The sequence below is a fragment of the Musca autumnalis genome, unplaced genomic scaffold (assembly GCF_047663935.1).
Source record: "Musca autumnalis isolate F117 unplaced genomic scaffold, ASM4766393v1 scaffold_3, whole genome shotgun sequence".
NCBI lineage: Eukaryota > Metazoa > Arthropoda > Insecta > Diptera > Muscidae > Musca > Musca autumnalis.
The window spans coordinates 82,076,369-82,101,568 of NW_027411866.1; the positions used below are offsets into that span (position 1 = coordinate 82,076,369).

The 25,200-nt window shown below is 35.8% G+C and overlaps 1 protein-coding gene across 4 annotated transcripts in view; it reads left to right on the forward strand.

Moving 5' to 3' along the window:
- dpr18 (defective proboscis extension response 18) overlaps positions 1 to 25,200 on the forward strand; it is a 567,617-nt gene that overhangs the window by 252,251 nt on the left and 290,166 nt on the right. The window lies entirely within an intron of this gene.

Sequence of the window (25,200 nt, forward strand, 5' to 3'; positions counted from 1 at the left end):
AAAATTGATTAATATTAAATTAAATTTTGCATTTTTATAAATAAAAATATTTTGTGTAGTAATACAAAAAATAAAAAGAAAGTGTTTTTGTTTGAAATCCAATATCGTTCGAAAATTTAAAAAGTGTTTTTACAGTGTTTTATTTAACTTACCGTGGTCTCTGTTTAGTTAAAATCTAGTAACTCATTTTCCAAGCAGTTGCGGTTGACCAATCGAACTAAAACTTGGCACACTTTTCAGATTTCGGCCCATTTTTTCCTATAGCCCCATATAGCGGTACCACCAGATTTCAGGTATTTTGAGGACTTTATCATCAGTTATAGACCGAATAGGCTGTAACTTGTAATTTGGAGTTCCCAATGGTACAGAAACTTCCGCAGCAAAATTTGTGGACACGGGTGGTATAACCCTCATATAACTGTACCACCCGATTTCAGACACTTTAAAGTTTTCATGTACATTTTCGGCCTAAATTGACTTAAATTGGTACTCAGTGGTCAAAAAAAATATTTATAAAAAAGTTAAAAATAAAAATTTAATAAAAAAATTAAGTTGAACGGCAAGCGTTTTATTTGCGAAATTCCATTATGAAGAAGAATATACTTTTTGAGGATAAGCGAAAAAACTATTTTCTAGTTTTCAGTGCATTTATAAATAAAACACTGTAGCTTCATTTTTAATAAATTTTTATTCTTATTTAACTTTTTTCTTGTTATGCTGCGCCTTTTCCCATTTTCGTTGGCTTCAATTTTGCTCCGCCGTAGCCGCTTTATTTCTATTGTTGCGATTTTGCCAAAATTGTTTTGAAAGAAAACAATGATACAATGTCCCTGACAATATCTTTTAAGCAATTCGGAGCAGACTTATGTTGCTATAGTCAGAGCATACAGTCTTATCTCCTTTCTTGTGGACGGGACACAGGATATTCAGGTTCCAATCGTAGGGTAAGCGTTGTCCTTCCAAATGGTGCTAACTAGCTGATGGATTTACCTTATTACCATGTTGCCTCAGGGTTTGAACACTTCGTCTTGTAAGCCATCGCCTTCTGCTGCCTTATTATTCTTCAACCATCGGTTTTACCTCATCTTGGCAGGGTGGTATACACTTTCTCATCGTCTCAGCTAGCATTGGATACCAAGAGTTTCAAAAATTCTTTTTCCATATCCTTAGCACTCTATTTGTATTTCTAACAAGATTACCTGGCTCGTTTACACGGATGCCTTTAGGCCTCATCGAAAAAATGGTTTCAGACCCCAAGTATGTTTGAACAAAATCCGTTTCATACAATTATGAGTTGATTTAGTCATGTTCGTCCGTCTGTGTGTCTGTGTGCGTACGATAACTATTCAAAAGATCAACCGATTTGGCTCAAATTTTGGGTATCGTAAGATTTTCTCCAATCATAGTTTAAGTTCGAAGATAGGCCATATTGATAAAATCCTACCCCTACCCCTACCCCACAAAAGTTAGTTGCGCACGATAACTCTCGAAGGAAGTAAGCGAATTGGTCATAACTTTGCATATGGTAATATTACTTTCAGGCTTAGGTCAGGTTTCAATATGCACTAAATCGGAGTATACAGTAACTCGTGTACCTCCCACACAAAATGTGGAAAGGTACAGTTTAATAGCTCGTCTTGGATCATCTTGACATGTTTTGTAAGAAGTTCTTTTACGGGCCCAGTTACGACGGATCAATTTTTTTAGGGGGAAAGATCAAACTTCCTGATGTAATGACCCAAGAGCTCTACAAACCCTGCCGGCACCAACTAAACTGGGTCTTTGGCAACATGTTGCGCATGCGGCCCTAGTAACGACTGTATAATTTTTTCAGGGGCAAGTCCATACTTCCTGAGAAATTGGTCCAACAACTCAAAAAACCCTGTAAACGCTAGAAGCAATGTGGTTACTCCTTTTCTTTTGGTCCGGGTCTAAGGGTATATCTCTGTGGGCACAGCTGACTGATAAATTCTTACATGTTTTCTTACGTAAAAGACACTTCTCCTCTTTCCTTTTCTCCCGATAACTCACTTGTGCGTTACGCTTTGCTACTGATGGTAGAGTGCCCTATATGGACCAAAGATATTTTTTCTATCTAATCCATGGGCAGAACAACTGTTATATGTTTCTTCAGAGCGCTCGTAGAATATATCTTTTGTCTGTTCGTCCTTGTCTTCGGTTGGAGCATGAGCGCAGATAAAGCAAATGCGTAAATTGCACCTTCTCTATAAAGAGTGCGAACAACTTTAAAGGGGTATGTTTTTCTTTTCTTTTGTTTTTCATAGTATGCTTGATGCCTTTTCTATGGAAGGGTTACTAACCCGACTCCCAAACCCAAACCTCGGCACCTCCCCAGGTGACACCACGGTGAGGCCAGTTTCCACTTGAGATGAAAGAAGGAACAAAATGAGCTCTGGGCTTTGTCATTTTAAAGCCGACCAGGGTCGTTGCTACGTCCCTTATATTTGATACATATTTTTGAAAATATATTTTCCACTTATTTTAAATAAAAATATTTGTTATTTTTTGTAAATATGAATGCAGATTGGATGAAGGATCCTGCATCGAAGCATGCAGGGGAATCCTTACTCCATTTGCACATGTTCCATTAGGGTTATGTCTTTTCCACAACCACATATCCCTGTATCATAGCGTGATGAGTTTCTACATAAGATTACATAAAAACTTAATTATAAGGTGATTCGGCTAAAAAACCTAACGCACAAAATGATTTTAAAATTTGAATTTATGAAAATGATCAGCAATTTTTTGAAGTCAATTTAAGCAGATTTATACTTGAAAATAAATTTTAGAGCCACATGATATAACCAAACAGACATTACATTTGTTTCGCACTAATTTTCTTCAATTCTGAGAATCATAAAAATGTTGCAAAAGCTTTTTTCAAAGATATAATTTTTTAACAAAAACAAAAAATCAAATTTTTTTAAAGTGATTTTTTGTATGACCTTTTTCAGTATTTGGGTGGAATAAACGTTATTTTAGTTATTAGTAGGCTTAAATTTATTCGTCTACGCAACAGGAAATAATTTTGGAATTCTTTTCAATTCAATGCATTTTTTTTTTCAAAAAAAAAAAAAATGTAATCGATTTGTGCGTGATGTTTTATATTTGAATAGAATAAATGTTACTTTAGTGATAAATAGGCAGAAGTTCATTAATCCGTGATACAAAAAATCGTTTTTGAGAAAAAATGTCGAAAATTCATAACCCTAGTTCCCATTTGTTTGCTGGTCAATAACATATCACTTTAACGTATACGCACCACTGCCAATTATATTAATCATACGCCATCTGTTTGTTCAATGTTGCCCAGTGTCCCTCCGCACCAAACAGGACTGCTGTTGAAATTTCAATTCATTAAATGCGTCATTGAAATTAATTTCATATTTCATTAAAATAATTATGTTAAATGTCCACTATTGTTATTATGAAATGTTGTTACAAACAATGGCTTTGGTTTCAAAGCCACTTTGAGTTCAAAGAGTGACAAAGTGAAGCAGAAACAAAACAATGAGAAGAATGAGAAACACGTGCAACAACTATAACTTTATAGATGGCTTTTGTAAACGATTGTGATTATTTTGTGTTTGTGTGTGTAAAGTGATAAATGTAATCACATAAATTTCCAATGATCAAAGAGCCAACACGGCAGCCAGTTCGACGCAGTCAAGCATTTAGCCAACTGACCACCGAGGACGACCGTCAAGCTGGTGCATAATTTTGTTTGTGTAAATTCTATTCGGTTTTGTTTGCCATAATTCATATTAATTGAATTATTTGATTTATGTTTTAAATCACATAATTTGACATACACATATAAGTGTAACAAAGACACATGTCAGAAACATACATACATTACGTGCATGTATGTATTTATGTATGCACGAGTAAGTGTAAGTTTCCTCAAATACAATGCTGTAAAAATGCCAGTATGTGGTCATGCAAATGCGTTCACCAGAACAAATGAGCTTTAAAGGTTTTCACAAATACACACAATGCAGACACATACACACACACTAATGTATAAATACAAAAGCCAGGGCATTAAGTGAAAACGTTTGTGACAAAGCTTATGCTGTTGCTAGTGATGATGATGATTAATAAAAGTTTCACATTTGCCACTGCGGTCACAATCAAAATACCATCCAAGTGTCCTTCGCTTAAACATGCCACAACAAATATGCACTTGGCTTTAATAGAAGTACATTAGACCGTATTATTTTTAATTAGAAAATGAAATATGTTAAATGTGGGAATGTTTCATTTAATACAGTAAAGCGATTCCATGCACGTTCTTTGAGGAAAGCGATAATTAAGATGACGCACAAATAAAGAGTCCTCTAACAGACTGACAAATTTTGGCTCAGACACAATCGTGATAATATATAGGCCAGTTTTAGGTTCTACTTACTTACTTAGCTGGCCCATTATTTGTTCCATAAGCCGAACTAACACAAGATCTCCAATTCTCTCTATTTGTTGCTTCGCTTTTTGGAATACCACCATGGGCGTAGGCAGCTATGGGCGAGCCATCAAAAAGCTTGAAAAATTATAAAAAAAACTGCAGTTGTTCTGATATACTATTTTTTAAATTTAATAACGACAAATGGACGACTAATATCTTTCGAATAAGCTATTTTTTTAAAGCGGTTAACAAATGTTTGGGTTATAGTCATAGAAGTGTAAAAACGCATTAAAAATAGGAAAATGCTTTTCCTCCTGCTCTAGGCTGCTTAGAAGATAACAAACATAATTTTTTATTTGTAAGTAAACTTTGAATTCTGTTGAAAAATATATGAGATAAGCTATTTTTAATTGAAAACTTCTCTACAAGTGGTGTCTTAGACCCGCCGTTCGGACTCGTCGATAAACAGTAGGTCCCATATCATTGAGCTAATATGAATCGGGTGCACTCATTGATATAAGAGAAGTTTCCCTTGTCCCTTCTGGGATGTTTTTGGAACAATTATTATTATTATGCAATTTTTATATCCTCCACAATAGAATGGAGGGTATATTTTTCCGTTTGTAACGCATTGAAATACTTATTTGCGACCCTATAAAGTATACATATTTGTTATCAGGATAAAATTCTGAGTCGATATACATAGTACAGTTTGACTGATATAGTGCATCAAAATTAAAAAATTGTTAAACGAGTTTTTATTATATCGGTCCAAAATTAGTTTATTTTCGAAGAGGGCCATATCGCACTGTGGTTCCGCCCGTGGACAAAAATCGAAAATTTATGGCAACAAATTTGATTCCGATTGAAATAAATATTACCTAAACACATCAAATTGTTAATATGCAGTACACTTTTTGCCAATGTACAGCGGTAATATGTCAAGTAAAGTCGAAAAAGTTGAAAAGCATTCGCAGCTTATGAGTGAAATTATAAAAAAAAATAAAGAGGTAAATGTACAATTTCCAGATTTAAACTTATAGTTGATAGTATTGACAATGTTTTTACGTAAAAAGATATTCATACATTGTTTTTTAACTTCCTTAAAAATAAATTCTTTGTAAATAAATTTTCTGGTACTTTTAAAATCAGTACTATAAATTTATGTTGAGCTTTACTAATGTTGGGAGTATTTGGGAGATTCCGCATTTTTTTAAAAAAATTTACCTTTATATGGGTGCTATACCTAAACGTGGACCTATATTGATCATTTTTTGCGAGGATGTATTTTGTTCACTAAGAGCTCAAAATGTGAAATTTCAACCAAATCAATTGGAAACTGTGTCCAAATTCATCAAAATACCAAAAATCAGGCATTACCTTTATACGGGTGCTATGACTAAATGTGGACCTACATCCACTCAATTTTTTTCTATCATCTTGCATCGTTGTAAAACTATGTTTAAAATTTCGAGGCGGTAGCTCGATTAGAACTATTTTTGGCACTCCTTTCAATACAAATGAGACCACCGCCTCTTAATTGTTTGTGATGTCAATATGTAAAGTATGTTTGGACGATCTATATCGCGTAGAAATATTACGATGTGCAAAATATGGACCAGAGTGAACGAAAAAATGTTAAAGAGTAGTATAGAGTCTTCTTTGGGCCTACAAAACTTTCCCCCGGAAATGTGTCAGTGCTGGTTCACGTTTTGGATTACTCCTCATAGAACGGTACCGCCCGATTTTTCAGGGGTTTAGCTGCATTATCATACAGAAACGGGAAACGGAAGTAATTTAATACATATTTAGTCTTATTTGGGCCTACTAAACTTCTATCCAGAAATTTGGTTCATATTTTATGTAGCCAAACTAGAACGGTACCTCCCGATTTTAGGTGTTTTCAGGATATTGCAGGATAGTACGGCTATCCTACGGAAATGGCTGAAATTTAATATTTAGTCTTCTATGGGGCTATAATAACTCTTCCCCCTAATTTGTCCATACATTTCCACGATTTGATATAGCCACTGACATTGTGCATCTAAATCATCTTCTTTATGTTTTGTGAATTGGTTTTATGTATTAGCAATAATTCACCATGATTACTTTTTAAATTTCATGTTTTTTTAATTTTTTAAACTTAATTTAAAAAAGTATCCAAAGATATAGGCTTCGAAAGTGCACCCCTACCATCGAGGAGGAGGGGAAGTTTTCAAGGGAAGAATTTTTTTATTTTCTGACAGAGAAGACTTAATATTCATACTTAAAGTTGTTTAAAATGTTACCTTTTTCATCCATAAAATTTATTTACTGTTCGAAAAATCGAACACCAATTACGACGAAATGGGTTAAACAGATAAACAGAGACATCACGCATTCTTAGGGTGTTTCGATTCAAATTGTCTTTTGAATAACGACATTACGTTATAAACAATGTCGTTTTAGACGATTTCGTGAGTATGTTAAATTACATATTATTAACATATTCTTGGTATGCTATATGTACCTGTTAAGAAATTACTATGCTCGAACCACAAGAGGATGTGCATCCAATGCCATGTGAACGAAAACTCTCGAAGGGAGCAATGGATTTGGTCCAAAATTTGCAAATCGTATTACAATATTTCATCAAGTCGGATATAGTCCATATAAATCCAGTCCTTCGGGTACCTCCCATTCAAAATTTTTATTTTTATTTAAATTTTCTCTCTAAATTGGGTGCAATTAAGCATTAAGTGTTCGTAGTGATCGGAACACTTCTCCGCCAATAGTTACGCACATAGGTCCATGTTTTGGTATACCCCTAAACAACGATACCGCCAATTTCAAGTAATTGGTTTAGGCAATTCACCTAAAATCGTGGCCAACAGAACGTTCATAACGGAAAAAACTAAATATTCCACATAAATTCAGAATATTTTATGGTGGAATCGTTTTACTTGTTTTTCATTAGGTATGAACCTAAATACACATCATCAAAAAAAAAAGTTGCCCCTCCCCCTAGATTTGATCCTGGCTACGCCCTTAAATACCGCGCCTTGTCATTTCTTCTTGCAATTGTTTGCTCCATCGAAGCCTTGGCCTGCCAGTTCTGCGTGCACCACCATGTGGGACGTGTTTATACGCCTTTTTAGTGGTTCATCATCGCCCATTCTCATGATACGGCCTAGCCAACGCTAACGTTGCATCTCAATGCATTTATCTATACTGGTGTCGTTGTATAACAGATACAGCTCGTGGCTCATACGACGTCGATATTCACCGTCAACGCAGATTGGTCCGTGGATCTTTCGAACAATTTTTCTCTCAAATACACCAAGCACTGCCTCGTCTGCTTGGGCAAGTACTCAGGCTTCAGAAACATACATCAGCACGGGTAGTATCAGTGTTTTGCAAAGCGTTATTTTTGTTTGACGAGATGTGGCTTTGTTCTTAAACTGCGTACTTAAGCCAAAGTAGATACTGTTGGCCTATACAGTTCTTCTTTTTATTTCACAACTGATGTTGTTTGTTGTGTTTACGACGGTGCCGAGGTAGACGAAATGTTTTACTACCTCAAAATTATAGGAGCCAACTTCAACAGTTGGTCCGAGCTCTATGGCCGCATTGCACGTCAACACCATCAACATGGTCTTGTCGCCATTTACAGCCAAACCCACTTTAGCAGATTCTTTTTCGACTTTCATAAAGGTATCGGTACCCGACTGTTGGGCCAAAAATATTCTTCTTTCCAATTTTGGCATTAAAATCGCCTAGAATAATTTTAACGTCATGGGCAGGACAACGGTCATATGTTTCTTCTCAGCGCTCGTTTAATATATCATTGGTCTGTTCGTCCTTGTCTTCGGTTGGGGCATGAGATAAGGCTAACGTTGAAAAAGTTTGCCTTTATCCGTGTCGTAGCAAGTTTTTCATTCACTGCTGTGAAGCTGGAGACCAGATGTTTTAACTTCCGACCAACTACAAATCCGCAGTCAAACTCATGCTTTGTGTCATTGCAGCTATAATACAGTGCGTCACCTTTAGGTGTTGTTGTGACGCTTTTCCCAATCCATCGTATTTCCTGTATGGCAGTAATGTCGGCCTTGTACTCTTCAAGTACATCTGCCAATGCTTAAACTGCACCATCTCTATAAAGATTTCGAACATTCCGGGTGCATATTCGCAGATCATGGTCCTTAAAACGTTTAGGGGGTTCGTCAACTTTAGAGGGGATTGTTTTTCTTTTCTTTTGTTTTTTTTTTTTTATAGTAGGCTGCTTTTTCTAGAGGAGGGTTACTAACCCGAAGTCCAAACCCAAGTTTTTAACGTTATTTTAGGTGAACGCGCGGCACATTTTAGCTCATTAACTTTAACGGGGAGCAGTCTTCCCCAGGTGACACCACGGGGAGGTCAGTGTCCACTTGAAATAAGAGAGGGACCAAGATAAATCCTGGACTTTGCCATGATAAAGCCCGTCAGTACCGTTCCTTGGTATCTTTCATCCTCGACGTCACCCATGAGGGGTGGTGTGGGGAGGGGACGTGTGGTCCCGATACACACGCTGGTCATCGTGCGATGAATTCGGGCCCAATACGAATTGAGCCGGATGCATCGTCCGTATATTAACTGAGCTAAAACCACCCGTCTTTCCCTTAACAGCTGGCGGTCCTGTGAATGGGGATATAGTCTCCGAGTACGGCATTCATATTGTATATATTTACTGTCTGCGCAACTTCATCAGTGTGAATCCTTTTTAGGGCTACTTGATAGGCTCATTGATTTAGAGGTTCTCGTATGTACCTTTGGAGCTCTCCCTAAATTATGAAGGTCGTTCTTGACGTGCCGTGGGGGAATTGTGTCCACAAGATCGTGGAAGGAATGCTCACGGTGGTAACACCCACGCAAGTACTGCATCGACAACATCTTGGTGTGTAAAATCTTTGTCTCCTCATAAAGATGGTCCACTGCTGTCACGAGGAGAAACCCTGTTGAAATCCTCAAGGCGCCATTCCGGCAGGTTTGAACATTCTTCCACTGCGTAGCGCTAATATTTCCATACCACACTGTCACCGTATAGCTTACCTCCAGCCGGCCAGACAGACGGACGGCCATTGCTAAATCAACTCCAAATTGTCTGAAACACATTTCGTCCAAACATACTTGGGGTCTAAAACCATTATTTCGATGTGGCACATTTTGCCCCTCGCACAGTGGATGAACCCAACGACAAAAATGAAAAAAATCATGTCATCGTTGACTATTATTAACGCCTTAACTTAAGTTGAATCATTTAGTAAATTGTCTAAGCTTCATTTTTCTAGTTATGAAAATTCCTTCCAAATATGTTGGTTATAATATTGGCGTAAATGAAAATATTTAATATAGATGTATAAATTTCCTTAAAGTTTAAGTTACTTTCCAAAAATTCGCAAGAATGGCCACTAGTACCAAATTGTAGCCTAGCGCCTGTAGATTTCAAAACTGTATAGACTTTATGCGGAAATTTGCGGTTTTGGCCGCAAAGTTTGGCCAAAAGTTTAACTCGCTTTTTTAGTCGTTGAATTTATATTTTTTGAATTTTAAAAATTATTTTTATTATTATACCCTACACCACTATGTGGGGATTTCAAGCTGAATCGATTTCTTAACATACCGCCACATTAATGGCAAAACGCATATACACTTTGAAACACTGGTTTTAGATCCCCCCGATTTACAACTTCACTATAATGTGAAAAGTGTATTACAAACTTGACCGAAATCCGTGTAACACTGCGAAATAATCCTCTTAGACCCCCTTTTAGTATACCAATTTCAACAACATTCCATAGGATGACTTTTGGTTAGAAAACTTGATTATTATTCATTTGACCTCGATTTTTATACCCTACTCCACTATGTGGGGAGGGTATTATAAGTTTGTTTTGGCCAAAAAGTTTGCAACGCATCGAAATAATAGTCGTAGACCCATACTTATATATACCAAAATGAATGTCTCGACGAGCTGAGTCGATCTGGCTATGTGCGTCCGTCAGTCCGTCCGTATGTCCGTCTGTCCATCTAAACCTTGTAATCACGCTACAGGTCGCAATTTTGATCAGATAGTCACGAAATTTTGGCCTATTGATTTTGGTGATGGTCGGATAATATTCAGGGGTCGGAATGGGCAAAAAACTTATGTGGATAAAAAGACAATGTTTTTTTTTTTCAAAGCGAATATCTCAGCTTCTATATGGGGTATATCAAAAGCAAGACCAATTTTGTCAGAGCAGGAGTAGCTGCCATCATTATAGTATTTAGGACCATGCCAAAATCATGGATGTTAGGACTCGTATGTCAGATATATATTCACTGGACAGTAGCCTACGACTTATCCTGATGACTTTATTTTAGTTTATAGTAATAAAATACGTAATTTTACAAAGTCCGATTTGGGTTGTCAATATTTTCCCTATATATATTCATCATAGATATTTCAAAAACAGTTTGGATCGAGCACACATAATCTTCTGAAAGAATTTATTATGAAAAAAACATCAATAAAATATATTTTGTGACCGCAGATAACCTAAATGTGAATAAAAACGGTGGATTATGGTCCTAAACCATATATAAAAAGCAAAAGCTTCGGGAGATGTCAAATATTATAGCTACAAATTTCATTTGTTCAGAGACTCATAATGAAATTTGATTTGGAATATTTCTTCCTTTGACACAATTCCCAAAAAGTGAAGTATTTTAGGAGATTTTGACTCGGTATGGAATAAACTTTAATTAGGAGTCTAAAAGTTTAACAACCTATAATATCTAATTTTGTAACGTCATTTCCTTAACAAAGTGTTTTACTTAGATATATAGTTTGTTCTGGGACTTATAGTGAAATTTTGTGTAGAATATTTTTTCTTTTAACAACTTTCATCTAAAACAAAATTTCATGTTACTTTCATGCATCAACCCGAAAAGAGAACAAAACTAATTTATTCAAAAAATATTTGGGTGTTTTGTTGACAAACTTGATGTATATATTTTCTTGATATATATTGCAAATACATATTTCATTTATTCGGCGACTTATATTGAAATTTGATGGAGATTATTTTTGTCTTTGACGTCTTTTATCTAGAATGAAGTTTTGTGAGACAAAACTTTATAAACTCAGATAAAGTACAACATGAACCCTAAAACGTGATTTTACTTTTGGCAGATTCCTGGCGTTTAGGCACGATTTAGAGTTTTGGTGTATTTGGGGACCTATAGTAAAATTTTATGGCAAATAATTTTGTAGAATATTTTGATCTGATAGGATCTCATTTTAAAGGAGTTTTTAAAAGTTTTTGAAAAAATGGCCCAAAAAGACCCCTATAGTGACTCGCTTGATGGTTAATTTTAAAAAGATTTAAAAAGATACCTCGCATTGTTATCAGTAATATTGCCAAAGACACTTTATACCTAAAATGCAAGGATTCCAAGGAATCTGATGTCGAATATTTCAAAACCTGTAGAAATGGGCTGAACTTGCCACGCCTATTTAGGTTACTTCTCGACGTAAACTTTCAAAACGCCGATACACGTGTCTTCTTTTTTCGGTCCTCTTTCATAATCTGGCCGAATTATCTTGTAATTATTTTTTGTGTTGTACAGTGTTATTTTGGTTCAGTTCGCCTTAAGTCATTTGGTATAAAAGCCAGATAGGTGAAAACTTTCGTATCTACCTAAAAGAAATGTTTTCGAGTGAAAAGATTATGCACAGAGGTAGTGGTGTAGGGTATCACATAGTCGGCCCAGTACCGACTAGAGCCTTTTCTCACTTGTTTTTTCTTAAGTTTATGTTCAATATAATATGTTTGTACTATTAGAAACTTATATTGTCACGGTAAATTAGAGCCGCATTGAAAACTCGTGAACTAAAAAGACAAAATTTTGAGCGTATTCACTTTAAAAAATAATTTTTATTTTTTTGGGACACACCAAAACGTGAAAATTTTCCCTGCACTGAGAACTAAAAATACATTATTACAGGTAATTCTGCAGAAAAAGGTGATTAAAGCTTAAAAAGTACCGAAAAAGGATGGTAACCCTATATGGAGACTGTAGTCAAAAGTGGCCTGATATAAAATATCTTTATAAGGTGGTGTTCTGAAAAATTTATAAAAATTTCAGTTCGATATATTATCTAGAAGAATTTTTGTCACACCTTCCCATGTAAGTGCCACCACTGTGCCCCGTTAGCATAAATGCTGAGTATAAAAACACACGCACCTCTTCGGATCTTGCACTGTAACGTCAGAGAAAATAACAGTCGTTCTATTATACTTCTTCCCCATTTCGATGGTAATTGAACAGTTGCTCGCAATTTTCTTAATCCTGTACCACTGTTGCATAGCTTAAGGTGGTCTAGCCACTTCTTCCGCTAATGCCCGCCTACTAGCCTATTGACTTCAAGAGTAAGTTCTCCAACTGTTAGGTCTTTCGGAATAGTACGACGATGCTCATTACGCTTATTTGCTGGTCCCTACGTTTTTCCTTGAAAATTTGGCATAATTTCGGGTATTCTTACATCTGGTAGACAACTAGTGGCTGCAGCTGTGGTGATGTCGGTGAAAATTCTCTCAACTACCCGAAGATGTAAGAGAATGGGCCGCAATCTGAAGCGTTAATTGATTAATTCTTTGAACCCTTGTCAATCAGCTTTTCCATGGTTCAAAAAAGTACGGAGGTCAGAGTATATGAAGTATGTTAAGTAAGACGAATTGGTACGAAGTAACTCATCACGGTCGTTTGCTAACCCCAACGCCTCTTCTGGGAAATTTGGTCTGAGTTCGTGTATTCGACCAGCAGGTATGTGGAGAGCTCTCGATGATGTCCCGGAAAATTCTCTACCCGAGGGTCTGAGGGAAATGGACAGCTCTCAAAAGCGGTAATTAGTAAACTCGACGATGACAGGAAGGTGGCCTGAGTTAAGGAAAATGGAGGGTTGAAAAGCGTCATTTATCAGACCGGTCGCACGATGCACAGTGTACCTCGAAGTACAAGTATATTGATGGGAGACGATAGAAAACATTCCAATTAGAAAGTTTCTGATTTTTGGTATTGATACGTCGATTAGTTTGTCTATATGAGGGTTCAAGTCCGATACTTGTTGGCAATGTGCATTTTTCGCCATATTTTCCCAAAATTAACAATATTTGAATATTTAAACAGATTTTTTTAAGTTGCTTTGGCTGTAATAAACTTGGCTTTACGTTTGTGTGAAAGCAAATAATTTGCCAGGTTACATTACCCAGGCCTGTAGTTCTTAGTTCAACAATTTTTTGAAGCAAATTTTAAAATCAGTGGATTGGGAAAAAATTTATAAAAGTGTATATCGATATTTTTGCTGCTTGTATTGTGAAAAGTGAGTACGTCAAATGTATAAAGGTGCCAGCTGCAGAGGACTAACATGTTATTTATCTTTTCAGGCGTTAGTCGTTTTTTAACAAAGCGTTTTGCGGCATCGACTATTGCCAGAAAACGAATGGACCGATAATCATATTTTTTTGTGGGTTTATTAGTGGTACATAATCTTGTTTTTAAACCAGGGAATTATAAAAATATCAATATAAAAAAAGGTATGCAGTGAAAATAGCAATTTCGATTTTTAACAAAAAAAAAAAAAAAAAAATAACCGTTCTATGACCTCGTCAAAAAACTTTATTAAAGAAAATGCTCTTATTGCAAGACAAAATTTTGATGTATTCAACAAGCCCACAAAATTTTATGAGGACTGAACCCAAAATTTCATTTATGTCACGTCAATAAACATTCAAAATACCAAACATCAGGCGGTACCGATTCGTGGAGGTTGTATCAAAACGTGGACCAATGCCCACTATTCTCTGTAGGAACATATCGCAGCCCTATCGAAGACTATATACCAAAAATCAACTACTTTGGTTGGATAATGTGACTCAAACCTTAAAATACCGAAAGTCGGGCAATACTGTTCTACAGGGGCTATATCAAAACGTGGACCTATGCTCATAATTTTGATCAGAAACTTTTTTGTACACTGGGAATCCTCAATGCAAAAATTCACCGAATTTGGTCAAGAAACTTAGGTAAAATCTTTTAAATACCGAAAATCGGGAGGTACCTTTATATGTGGTCTATATCGAAACATAGGACTATATCCATAAGTTTTATCGGGAAGGTTCTTTTGCCAACTGGGAGCCCTGAACCTCAATTCAGCAAATTTGGTCGATACATTAGCTGAAATATTCAAAATATCGAAAATTAGGAAGTTCCGTTATATGGGGGCTATACCAAACCGTATGCCTACCTTCCCAATTTTTGCCCTCGATACTGTCAGCCAACAATAAGTACATGTACGAAAATTCATCCACCTACGCCAACTCCTTCTATGAACTCTCCAACTCCTTTATATGAACTCGCGACATAGTGCGATGGTGATGTCTAGCGTGCTATGGCAGTCTCCTCTTTGGAGCGTCTTCGTTCACCTTGAATAACGTGTAGCTATCAATATACTCGGCCTGTTCCCCCTGGTCATTGCCAAGGCCTGAATGCCAAAGCCCATGTTGAGCATTGAAGTTCCCCAGCACCAGACGGTTTTTTCTTTACAAATGTCGGGCATATAACGCAGAACACAACTATGAGCGTAAAATGCCCCTGAAGATAAGGCATATTTGTTTTAAACCCAAAACATTCCACCGTCCTCAATTTTCCAAAAATTGCTTCACAGATGAACTATAAACAATTGAAAAAATGACACTTAAGATTTTTCGTTTATGTTGTTGACCTTTTAAAGAACATTCAAATGTTTGTTTTGTTTTAGTTGAAGATTCAATCATATGATTGCTTAAGTCTGGAGTATTCCCCCATTGGCTTAACTTCATCACTACCCTCTTTGCATTCAAATTTCAAAGGACAAATTTTTTTAAGAAAATATTTAAATACTTTTACTCATCGCACCATGTTGGTTTTGGTGTTATATTAAAGAGACATTATATATTAATTCTCACTTATTGCATTTAAGGATAACAAGGACATAAAAAATGTCATTGAAAAATTAAATACTAAAAAATCCGTTGAAACATCCTGCAATTTTTTCAAATAAATATCCTAATACACCTGAAGATCGGCTTTACCACCCGTGAAACGTAGTGTAATGGTTGGATGCGTGGGACTTCGGTAGACTCCTAATTTTTAAATGTATCTTTAAAGGCCTAACAGCTCAACTCGAAAGAGAATTAATTAAATATCACTATAAATGGCCTTCGCCTTAATAAGGCAAAAAATAAAAAATAATTTCAGCATGAGCCAGGCTGGGATTCGAATCTGGGTGTCAAGGTTGCCGGCGTCTTAGCGTTCTAAGCCATCAACTTGTCAAAACTTTAGTAGAAAATAATTGATGATCCAATCAAAAATAAAATCTTCTGATATAGAAGAGCAATTACTAATGATGTAGGAATAAAACTTACTATAGTATTTGTGAACATTGAAAAATGGGATTACCAAGCAGGACTATAGGAAAAGTTTGGAGTTTCAATTAACTGACATAATTTCGCATATACATTTATCTAATGAAGTGCGATATATATACTAGTTTCCATGCTTTGCCTTCGTCTGCACCAAAAACAACATCCTAATACACCTGAAGATCGGCTTTACCACCCGTGAAACGTAGTGTAATGGTTGGATCCGTGGGACTTCGGTAGACTCCTAATTTTTCAATGGATCTTTAAAGGCCTAACAGCTCAACTCGAAAGAGAATTAATTAAATATCACTATAAATGGCCTTCGCCTTAATAAGGCAAAAAATAAAAAATATCCTTTATGTTGTGCAACATTTATCGAAATGTCAATATCCTAACTTTATAAGTTATTTTTTAATAAATATTTACATGAAATTCTTCAAAGAAAACAAAACATTTTATTCTATATAATTGTGCGACACGATGAATACAAGTATTTAAAATATTTTTTGAAAAAGTTTGTTCTTTGAAATTTGAATGTCCTTTAAAAGGTCAACATGATGAAAAAAATTAAAAATCTTAAATGCCATTTTACTCAATTTTTCCTATAGTTTAAGACGTATATATAGTCCGGTTCATTTGAAAATTTTGTAGGTCGGACGGTGTTTTAAGACCGAGATGAAACAATATTTGACTAAGTGCAAATAGGCCTTAAATTTGAGAATAGTTTTGTAGTTTTTACCAAGATACGAGGGCCGAACGAAAACTACCTGGCCTAAGCAACACAGCGTATTTCCAGGCGCCATTTGGAAATTTTTTTGGATAGTATGACAGTTTTTAGCTTAGTGTTGTTTACAGTGACTTGAAAAAATCACTTTGCATAAAATGGAATTTACCTGTGAACCGCAAGAGTGTATCGATCAAATTAAATCTTTGTATGTCGATAAAGGACCATCCTGTAGAACTATGAAAAATTGGTTTAATGAAACAAACCGTGGTCGGCACTCGCAAGAAAACTAAAGTCATGAGGGTGGCCCAAAATCGGTCGTTGTGCCAGAAAAAAATCAAAAACAAGGCTTCTGTGAATTCATTCACATCCCCTGACTGGGGATCCAATGACTTCATTTGATTCCAGCACATCAAGAAAAAAGGCATGGCCAACGATTTTTATTGCCTGAAAATGCTGTAAAAGCGTTCAAAACCCATGTTTTGGAGGTGTCTCAATCGGAGTGAAAAAGGTGCTTCGACAAGATGTTTGAGCGAAAGCTCTTAAAAATCCCATTGTGAACAAAGAAAATAACTGGTGGGCACGACAATGTTCGAACGGAGATTATTTTACTTCATCCAAAAATCTCAACAGTTTTGCGATTGTAATCACTTCTAGGATCGCATTAAAAAATAATTAATAAAGTCTCATCATTCTGATCATGACTATTAGGAGTAGTCACTACTCCCCGTGATATTGGTTCCGAATTGATTCATTCCACTCCATGCCTTCATACACTTCATGTAAATCGGTGACACTCTTCATATTAACTTCGTATTAAATTGAAAATACTATGCGACCTATTGTCTCAACATTTATTCACAAACTTTCACTTGAAATTATGCTGGAGCTCAAACAAATACACATGCACATCTGTTTTTGAAGGCCGTCATCTATAAGCTGGTGAGAATGAGTGTGTGTATCTATGTCTGTTGGTGTAATTGAAAAAGGGACTATTTAGCTTTACTGTCATATGTACGAGGATATGTTTGGCCTAGTGTGTTATTTCGAAAGGAATTCGTCATTAAGCTCGATAAGGAATGCTCATGTGTGTGCGTAGCCATGCTTGTCTCCCTGACAGACAATCTTAACTAACCACAAATGGGAGAAATGACAGTTTGAGGTACAACACGTAAAGTTTAATCCATTAAGTATTTGGAAGTCTTAAGTGGGTAATTCAGTGGTTGAAACTTGTAGGCAAGGACTTACTTTAATATGATAAAACTTGGTTGGGGCAGTTGCAGTACTGTTAGTACTTTAAATATACATGGCCAATAAATTTTTAACACGAGATCTTTGTGAAAGGAAAATGTTGACTAGGAATAAGGAAGAGAAATTTAGTCATTCTCGTTACAATTGCACGCAAAATGTGCTGTAATAAAATAACCGTATCTGTTTCCTGACACACATTTCAAGTATCTGCTCTACTCTATACATCTCTGCTACATCTACCATTTTGAGTTTTCTTATTTCCATTTTCAAATTGTTAAACTTTTAACCCAAATTCAATTAGAGTTATTTAACTTTTGTTTGCACACATTTTGTGGAGCTTATTTGCTCGAAGTTCTTCTGGCATGGAAATCAAAACGATAGCTGTTGGTGGTGGTGGCTACTAGACTGCTACTGTTCTCATTTCCGTAAATTTCATTAATTAAGTATTAAAACCAAAAAATCCGAATGGTGCGGAAGCAACAACATTACAATAAAAAAAATAAAAAATAGAAGTATGGCTGCGAAGTTATTTGATTAATTAAATTCATCAACTTGAGCACAAAAGGTGTCTGGTTTATATAATCGAGAAGAACAAACACACACACATAATTGTAGTGGTGAGAATGCAGCAAATGGATTTTAGTAAAATTCCTGCCTGCAATTTGGATAATTGTATATTTTTAAATACGACTGTATATAAGCAAATGATAATTGAGAGACATGCTGGAAACCGTTCATTTAGTCTGAGCGTGGCCAATCTATGGGAAACTGAAATGTGAATTTACATATGTACATACATATGTCCACAATTTTTCATGTTGGCCACTAGGACCCTAAACTACTAACTTACAGTTAGAAAATGCAGCTTAAGTCTTCAAAATACCTCTTTGTCCATCTTCGAACTTTAACTGCCATTAACGAAAACGACGCATCTGCACAATATTATGGCGTCCTCTTTAAAATCGTTTGGATGCTAGAGTGATTACAAAAGGCGGATGGGCAGGGCTAGATCATCTCCCAATAACCTATCCAAAAATAAATATATCTTATGATAATAATCAGATGATACCTTATAACAAAGCTAATGCGAAAGAAAGCTCCGCGATGCTTATACAAATAATAACTGACAGGTAAACACTGATTCTTTGTGGTGTTACCTATCCCATTAAAGGTAGGGAGGGAATAGCAGAATACTATTATTGCTATATCACCCTATGGTCTGCAAATCTGCACTTGGAAAGACTCTTTACAGAGAACGCGAAAGTGCAACAGTTTAGCAAGAAAAAACTTCTAGCTGCGCTGCACTACGAATAAAGGAAAAGTAACTGCTTTGACGGATTATAAGCACGACACGTTAGTAAGCACAGAAATGTGACCTTCTGACCATGGTACTAATTCCCTTTTGGTAGGCAATAACCGTCTGGTGCTAAAGGACTTCAATGCTTTTCATGAGCTTTAACATTCCATTTAAGCAATGATCAGAGGGGTACAACGCTGGCCGAGCAAATTGAGAGCTCAATATTTTGCACGGCAAACGAAGACGCTCCTAAGAGGATAAGAGACACAGCATGACAGACATCACCATTTCGGCACCTGGTCTGATAAATGACGCTTCCTTGGAACCTGCAATTTCCCTTGCTTAGACCACATTTCTATTATAATCGCAGTTAAAAACAACCATCATTAGTTCAGAGGGCTTTGCATATTCTCGAATCCAAATCCAATCGCTGGTAGAATAGCCGAAATTAAAACAAATGTCAAATGTGCGTGATGAGCTTCGTCGAAGGAACCTTGAAGATTCAAGAGTTAGGGAACTTGCTCTTGAAGTCAACAGAAAAAGTAACTAGACCACCTGAAGCAATACAATATTTGTACAGGATTACGTAAATTGTGGGCAATGGCTGAATCATTCTAGAATCCGATAGAGAAGGACGATAGAGCAATAGCGGACCAATTTTCCTTCTCTTCCGGATTCGACAGAAAGTGCGGTGTAACAGTGACACATTCTAAAAGGAGCTTGTTTTATTTTAACCGGCAATTTATAAAGCCCACCGAAAGTGATAGGGCAAAAGGGGAGTGTGGTGTGCAGTATAAGATCCCTCTCAGCCGAGGAGGACCATTACAATTTACGATGAGCTATGTTGCAGGTGTCATTCGATACGCGAAATCATTCAAAGTTTTGTGCCGCCACGGAATCTCAATGGTAATGCTTAAGCTATTGGATGAACCTGTAGTGCGATTCTCTAACTTGGCGTCGGGTCCTATCATTGATGGCATACATACATATGTGACAGGATAAATATATTCATAGCTTACTTAGTGCAGTTCTTTATCTGAGGAATATGAAAATATCCGCCGCTGATTCCAATGCCACACTATTCACCACTGAACATATTGGTCGGTGGTATCCAGATTTCGACCAAAACTACCCATAGATATTGGGCGTAACGTTTCAAATAATGTTTAAGTAATCCGCGCAAGCCACAAATATTTGCGAAAATATCAGAATTAGGAACAAGGTCCTCAAGTTGCAGGCCTGCCGCACTGATAAAAAACTTTGTTAACCCTTGAAGTAAATTTTCAGGATCCAGTGTGCTATTAATCTTAACGCTACGGAGTAGAAAAATATTCAAACCTGCCAGCATGCCGACCTGAGGATTGCAAGCGAGCCTCCTTATGACACTAGTGATCAAGACAACAAGATGTTGTCGATATAGTTCCTACATGAGTGTTAACCCCGTGAGCATCCCAACCACGGTCTAGTGGATAGGCTTCCCCCACTCAGGTATGTCAGGATAAATCTTCATGCAGCTGCCAAGGCAAACACGAGAAGTTTTAGACCATTTAAAAACCGGACGATGTAGCAGCTTCAATCCTTATTGGAACCAAATTGATAGCACGATACCCAGAACATGCCATGCATGTGGATAAGGAAGTGCACGACTCGCTGCATTTAACAACCCAGCAAAAGTCACTCACATGTTACCGAATTTTTGAATTTGGATACAGAGGAACCTGAACAATATAACTGAATTTCCGGATAATACCGCGAATTTCTGTAGAAGCAAAACCTCGTTTGAAAAAAGTGTAATGTAAACTAAAGTAAGCAAAAACTCTGCGGCTGTCAGGGCTGCGAAGTAAGGGCCCGAAAATTTTTCTGCTGTCGTAGCACAATAAGTTTAAACAAGTAAAAATGAATTATGTTCGGCCGGTCCGAACGTTTTATAACCTCCGCCATGAAATACATATTTTAATCGAAAATTAAATAAATAGTTTTCTTTATGTTACCAAAGTGTGGTAACCTCCGGTAATCCTAATTAGAAATTACAAAAAATTTGGGTCAAAAATACGGACTAAAACTTTAAAACATCAAATTGGGTGGCACCGTTATATAGGTCCATACTAAATGTGGGCCTATGTCTGCAATTTTTAGTTGAGAAGTTTTTCGTCTACTCCGAAGTTCGAATCCCAATTACGAAATTTGTTATATGGGTCCATACTAAATGTGGTTTTTGACTACTTCGAAGTTAAATTACATAAAATTTGGGCCAAAAACGTCGTTTTCAAAAACATGCACCAATATTCGAAATATTTGTGCAGACGTTTTTTTACCAATTCGAACACTAAATGTCAAATTGCAATCGTGGGATTACCGGTATATTGGGGCTGTACCAAAACGTGGACCTATGTCCACAATTTTTACTGAAGAAGTTTCTTGGGTATCAATTTAGAGTTAATTTAGTCAGAAGCCAAACGAAGCTTAAAAGTCGCAAATACCTGAAATCGAGCGGTCCGGTAATATGGGGACAACACGTGGGCCGATATAGCCCACCCACGAACTTTACATAGATGAAGAATATGCATACTTTATAGGGTCGCAACTGATTATTTCAATGCGTAACAAACGGAAAAACAAACTCAATATACCCTACATACAATGGTGGAGGGTAAAAAATGTATTTCCTGAAAAACACATAAATTCTTTTGCAATTTAAAATGGTTATCGTTTTGCTTAAAGTTGCTTATTATTTGCAAATACGCAACAAAAAAATTTCAGCAATATTTTGCCAAAGCTTAATTGAAGCGATACAACAAAAAAACATCTTTAGGAAATATTTAATAACCAAATGTTTTTGTTCTCTTCCGCCTCAGATGATTCAGAAATTATACGCTGCAATAAACTCTGCGATACTAATCGCCTCAATTTTATATTAAGTTCTTTTTTCGGTATGAAAAACAAAAACAACAATATACAAATTGGCAGATATAGAACGAAATCCCATTCAGTAAAAAAGTGAAGCACACAGAAAAATAACAAGACATGACAGAAATTTTGCCAGTAGCCAACGCATTCACATTCAAATGCTCTCTCTCTCTCTTCACTCAACCACAGTCCAATAATTTTAACAAGAATTGTTACGATGTTCATTTTTTATATATAAATTCTTCTGGCATGCCAAAAACGGTGGGTTCAAAGTGAAGTGATGAATATTAAGTTAATATTGGAGGATTTTTTTGTAAAAGGTGCCTTTGATTTTAAACTGGCAAATATTATTATTCTTCTTATCTCGAAAAAGATTCGGTTTTATTTATGGACGGTACAAAGGTAGTCTCGTTTTATGTCGATAAAGGACCATATGAATTCAATCGTGGCCGACACTCGCCAAAAGGCGAAGGTCGTGAGGGTCGACCAAAATCGGCATTTGTGTCAGATAAAAAATAATCCGTGCATGAACGGATAATGCAAGATCGCCATGTCATATACCGTGATATAGAGACAACCTTGGGCATTTCTTCCACCAACTAACATTTGATACCGCATGAACACCTGGCGGCAAAAATGGATTTTTTCTCGCTAGATCCAGCAAAATTGGCCAATCGCTCAATTGAGTAACTTTTTAACAACTTTATTCATTGTTTATTTTACAACAATTTCATTTGTTTGTTTTGTAGTTGTTACAAAAACAAAAGAAATGTTAACAACTTTTCAATCGATAAAAGTTACGGAATAGTCCTACAGGTCACATTTTTAGGTTTTTTTGTTAGGTTTTCACGATTTGATTGAAAACGATAAGTCTTATCGAAATGGGACTGGAGAAAATCTTATAGCTGCAAAAATTCTCTACAAGATTGACTTTCGTAATTTGTTCCTACTTTGTACTATTTATACCCTATACCACAATGTGTAAAAGGGTATTATAAGTTTGTTTTGGTAAAAATTCATGTAACACCGCGAAATATTCGTCGGAGACCCCCAATGTGGTATACCAATCTTCATATCTCGACGAGATAAAGCGATTTTGAGATGTGTGTCCGTCCGTCCGTCCGTCTGTCCATTATAAATTGTAAACACGCTCCAGGCCGCAATTATGAACCGATCGTCACGAAATTTTGTATGGAGGTCGGGTTCAGATCAGAATAGATCCCTATTCTTATTGATGATGATTGTGAAATATTTAGCGGGTGAAATGGACCAAAAGCATAATATTTATCCAATTTTCTAGCGGCTCTGTAGGTCTCAATAATAGTCCGATCAACGCGTAATTTTAAATAAGGTAAGAGTATATCACAAAGGAGAAGCTTGCAATTTGAGATGGCGATCGGATAATATTTAGAGGGTTAAATGGACCAAAACTTTTGTGTGAAAATTGTGAAAATTTTTAATATACAGCTTATATCTTAATTCCTGGAAGTGACATTCCGGACAAGTGAGATATACTTGAAAGTGGAACGCTTGACCTTTCAATTGATGCCAATTATGTTGGTGTGCATGATCAGATAAGAGTATAGGTCGAAAAAGATGCCTACAATTTTGAATGATGATCTGATATTCTTTAGCGGGTGAAATGGAAATATGAAAAATATAAAAATTTTATTTTTGGTCGATATTTTAATTCCTTGAGGACATATATATTTCGCAAAGTAGCCTACATATGGAAAAAAAACTATTGACCTTTCCTCTGATGTAAATTGCAATAAAGTGTTTGTTCGATAACGGGCCTACTGCCTAATATATAATGGGTTCTGTGTAGAGAACCACATTTTTATCCCATGCTACTTATTGTCTCTCCAAAAGTTTATGTAACACCACGAAATATTCGTTCTAGACCCCTTATTTGGTATGTCGAAATTAATATCTCGACGAGATAAAGCGATTTAGCGAATTGTAATAGAAATGATTAGTTTTTGGTGATGATCGTGAAATGTTCAGGGGATGAAATGGACCAAAAACAAAATTTTAACCAATTTTGTAGCGGCTCTGTAGGTCAAAATAATAACCCGCAAAATTTTAAACAAAGTTTGAGTTGATGATGAAGAAGAAGAAGCGTACAAACAAACGTGAAGATCAGATAATACTTAGCGGGTTAAATGGACTGAAACTTTTGTGTGAAATTGGTAAAAATTTCAAATTTCATAAGTGGGTTTCATTACATTTTAGTTTGTGTGAACTACATTTTCCTTTCCTGCTACAAAAATGTCTTTGTCATGCTAGATAACTTTTTGGTTTTGGTCATAAGTATTATACATTACATCTCTTATATTTGATAATTAAATTTTCACAATCATTGAAAAGAAGTTCCGTGGAGAGCGATTGTCCTCGGATAGTGGTATAGGGTATCCCATAGTCGGCTTCGTCCGACTATAGACTTCTCTTACTTGTTTTGAGATACATATGGGGATTTCTAAGTAAAATCGGACACTTTTTCAAGATGAGGTTTTTGATTTCCTTTATTTTTTGCTGTGGTGATACTGCTCATTAGCAAAACATTTTAGTATATTTTCAGATTTTTTGACTAACGGTTCCAGAGATATCGCGCCTTGAAAAAGTCAAATTCTGTAAAAACTACATGCAAAGAAATACTCATAACTTCTTTAATATTGGCCCAATTTAAAAAAAAATCTTTTTTTGTATTTTTTGTTGTTTTATTAGCTATTAAATAAAAAATAGCTAAAAAAAATTGCACCGTGGGCTTGGATGCTATTTTTGCGATTAAATATTTAAAATCAATTTTTAAAGATGTTCGACCCCTCCGATTTTCTTTAAATTTGTTTGTATTAAACTACGTTCAATTACAAAAATTTTAAGTTCTATGTGATAATGGGGTTCGGACGATTACTATTTTTTCTGAATTTTTTACAATTTGTCAATTCAATTTTCCCTTTATACCTTTATGCAAAATTTCATTAAAAAAATAAAAGTTTCATTTATAAATATTTGTTTTGATTTTATATTTATGAATTTATCTCAAACATCTTAAAAACTGCTTCATTTTTCGATTTTGAAAATGCATCAGCCAAAATTCCATGAAAGCCCGTTGTTAATTTTTTTCTATTTT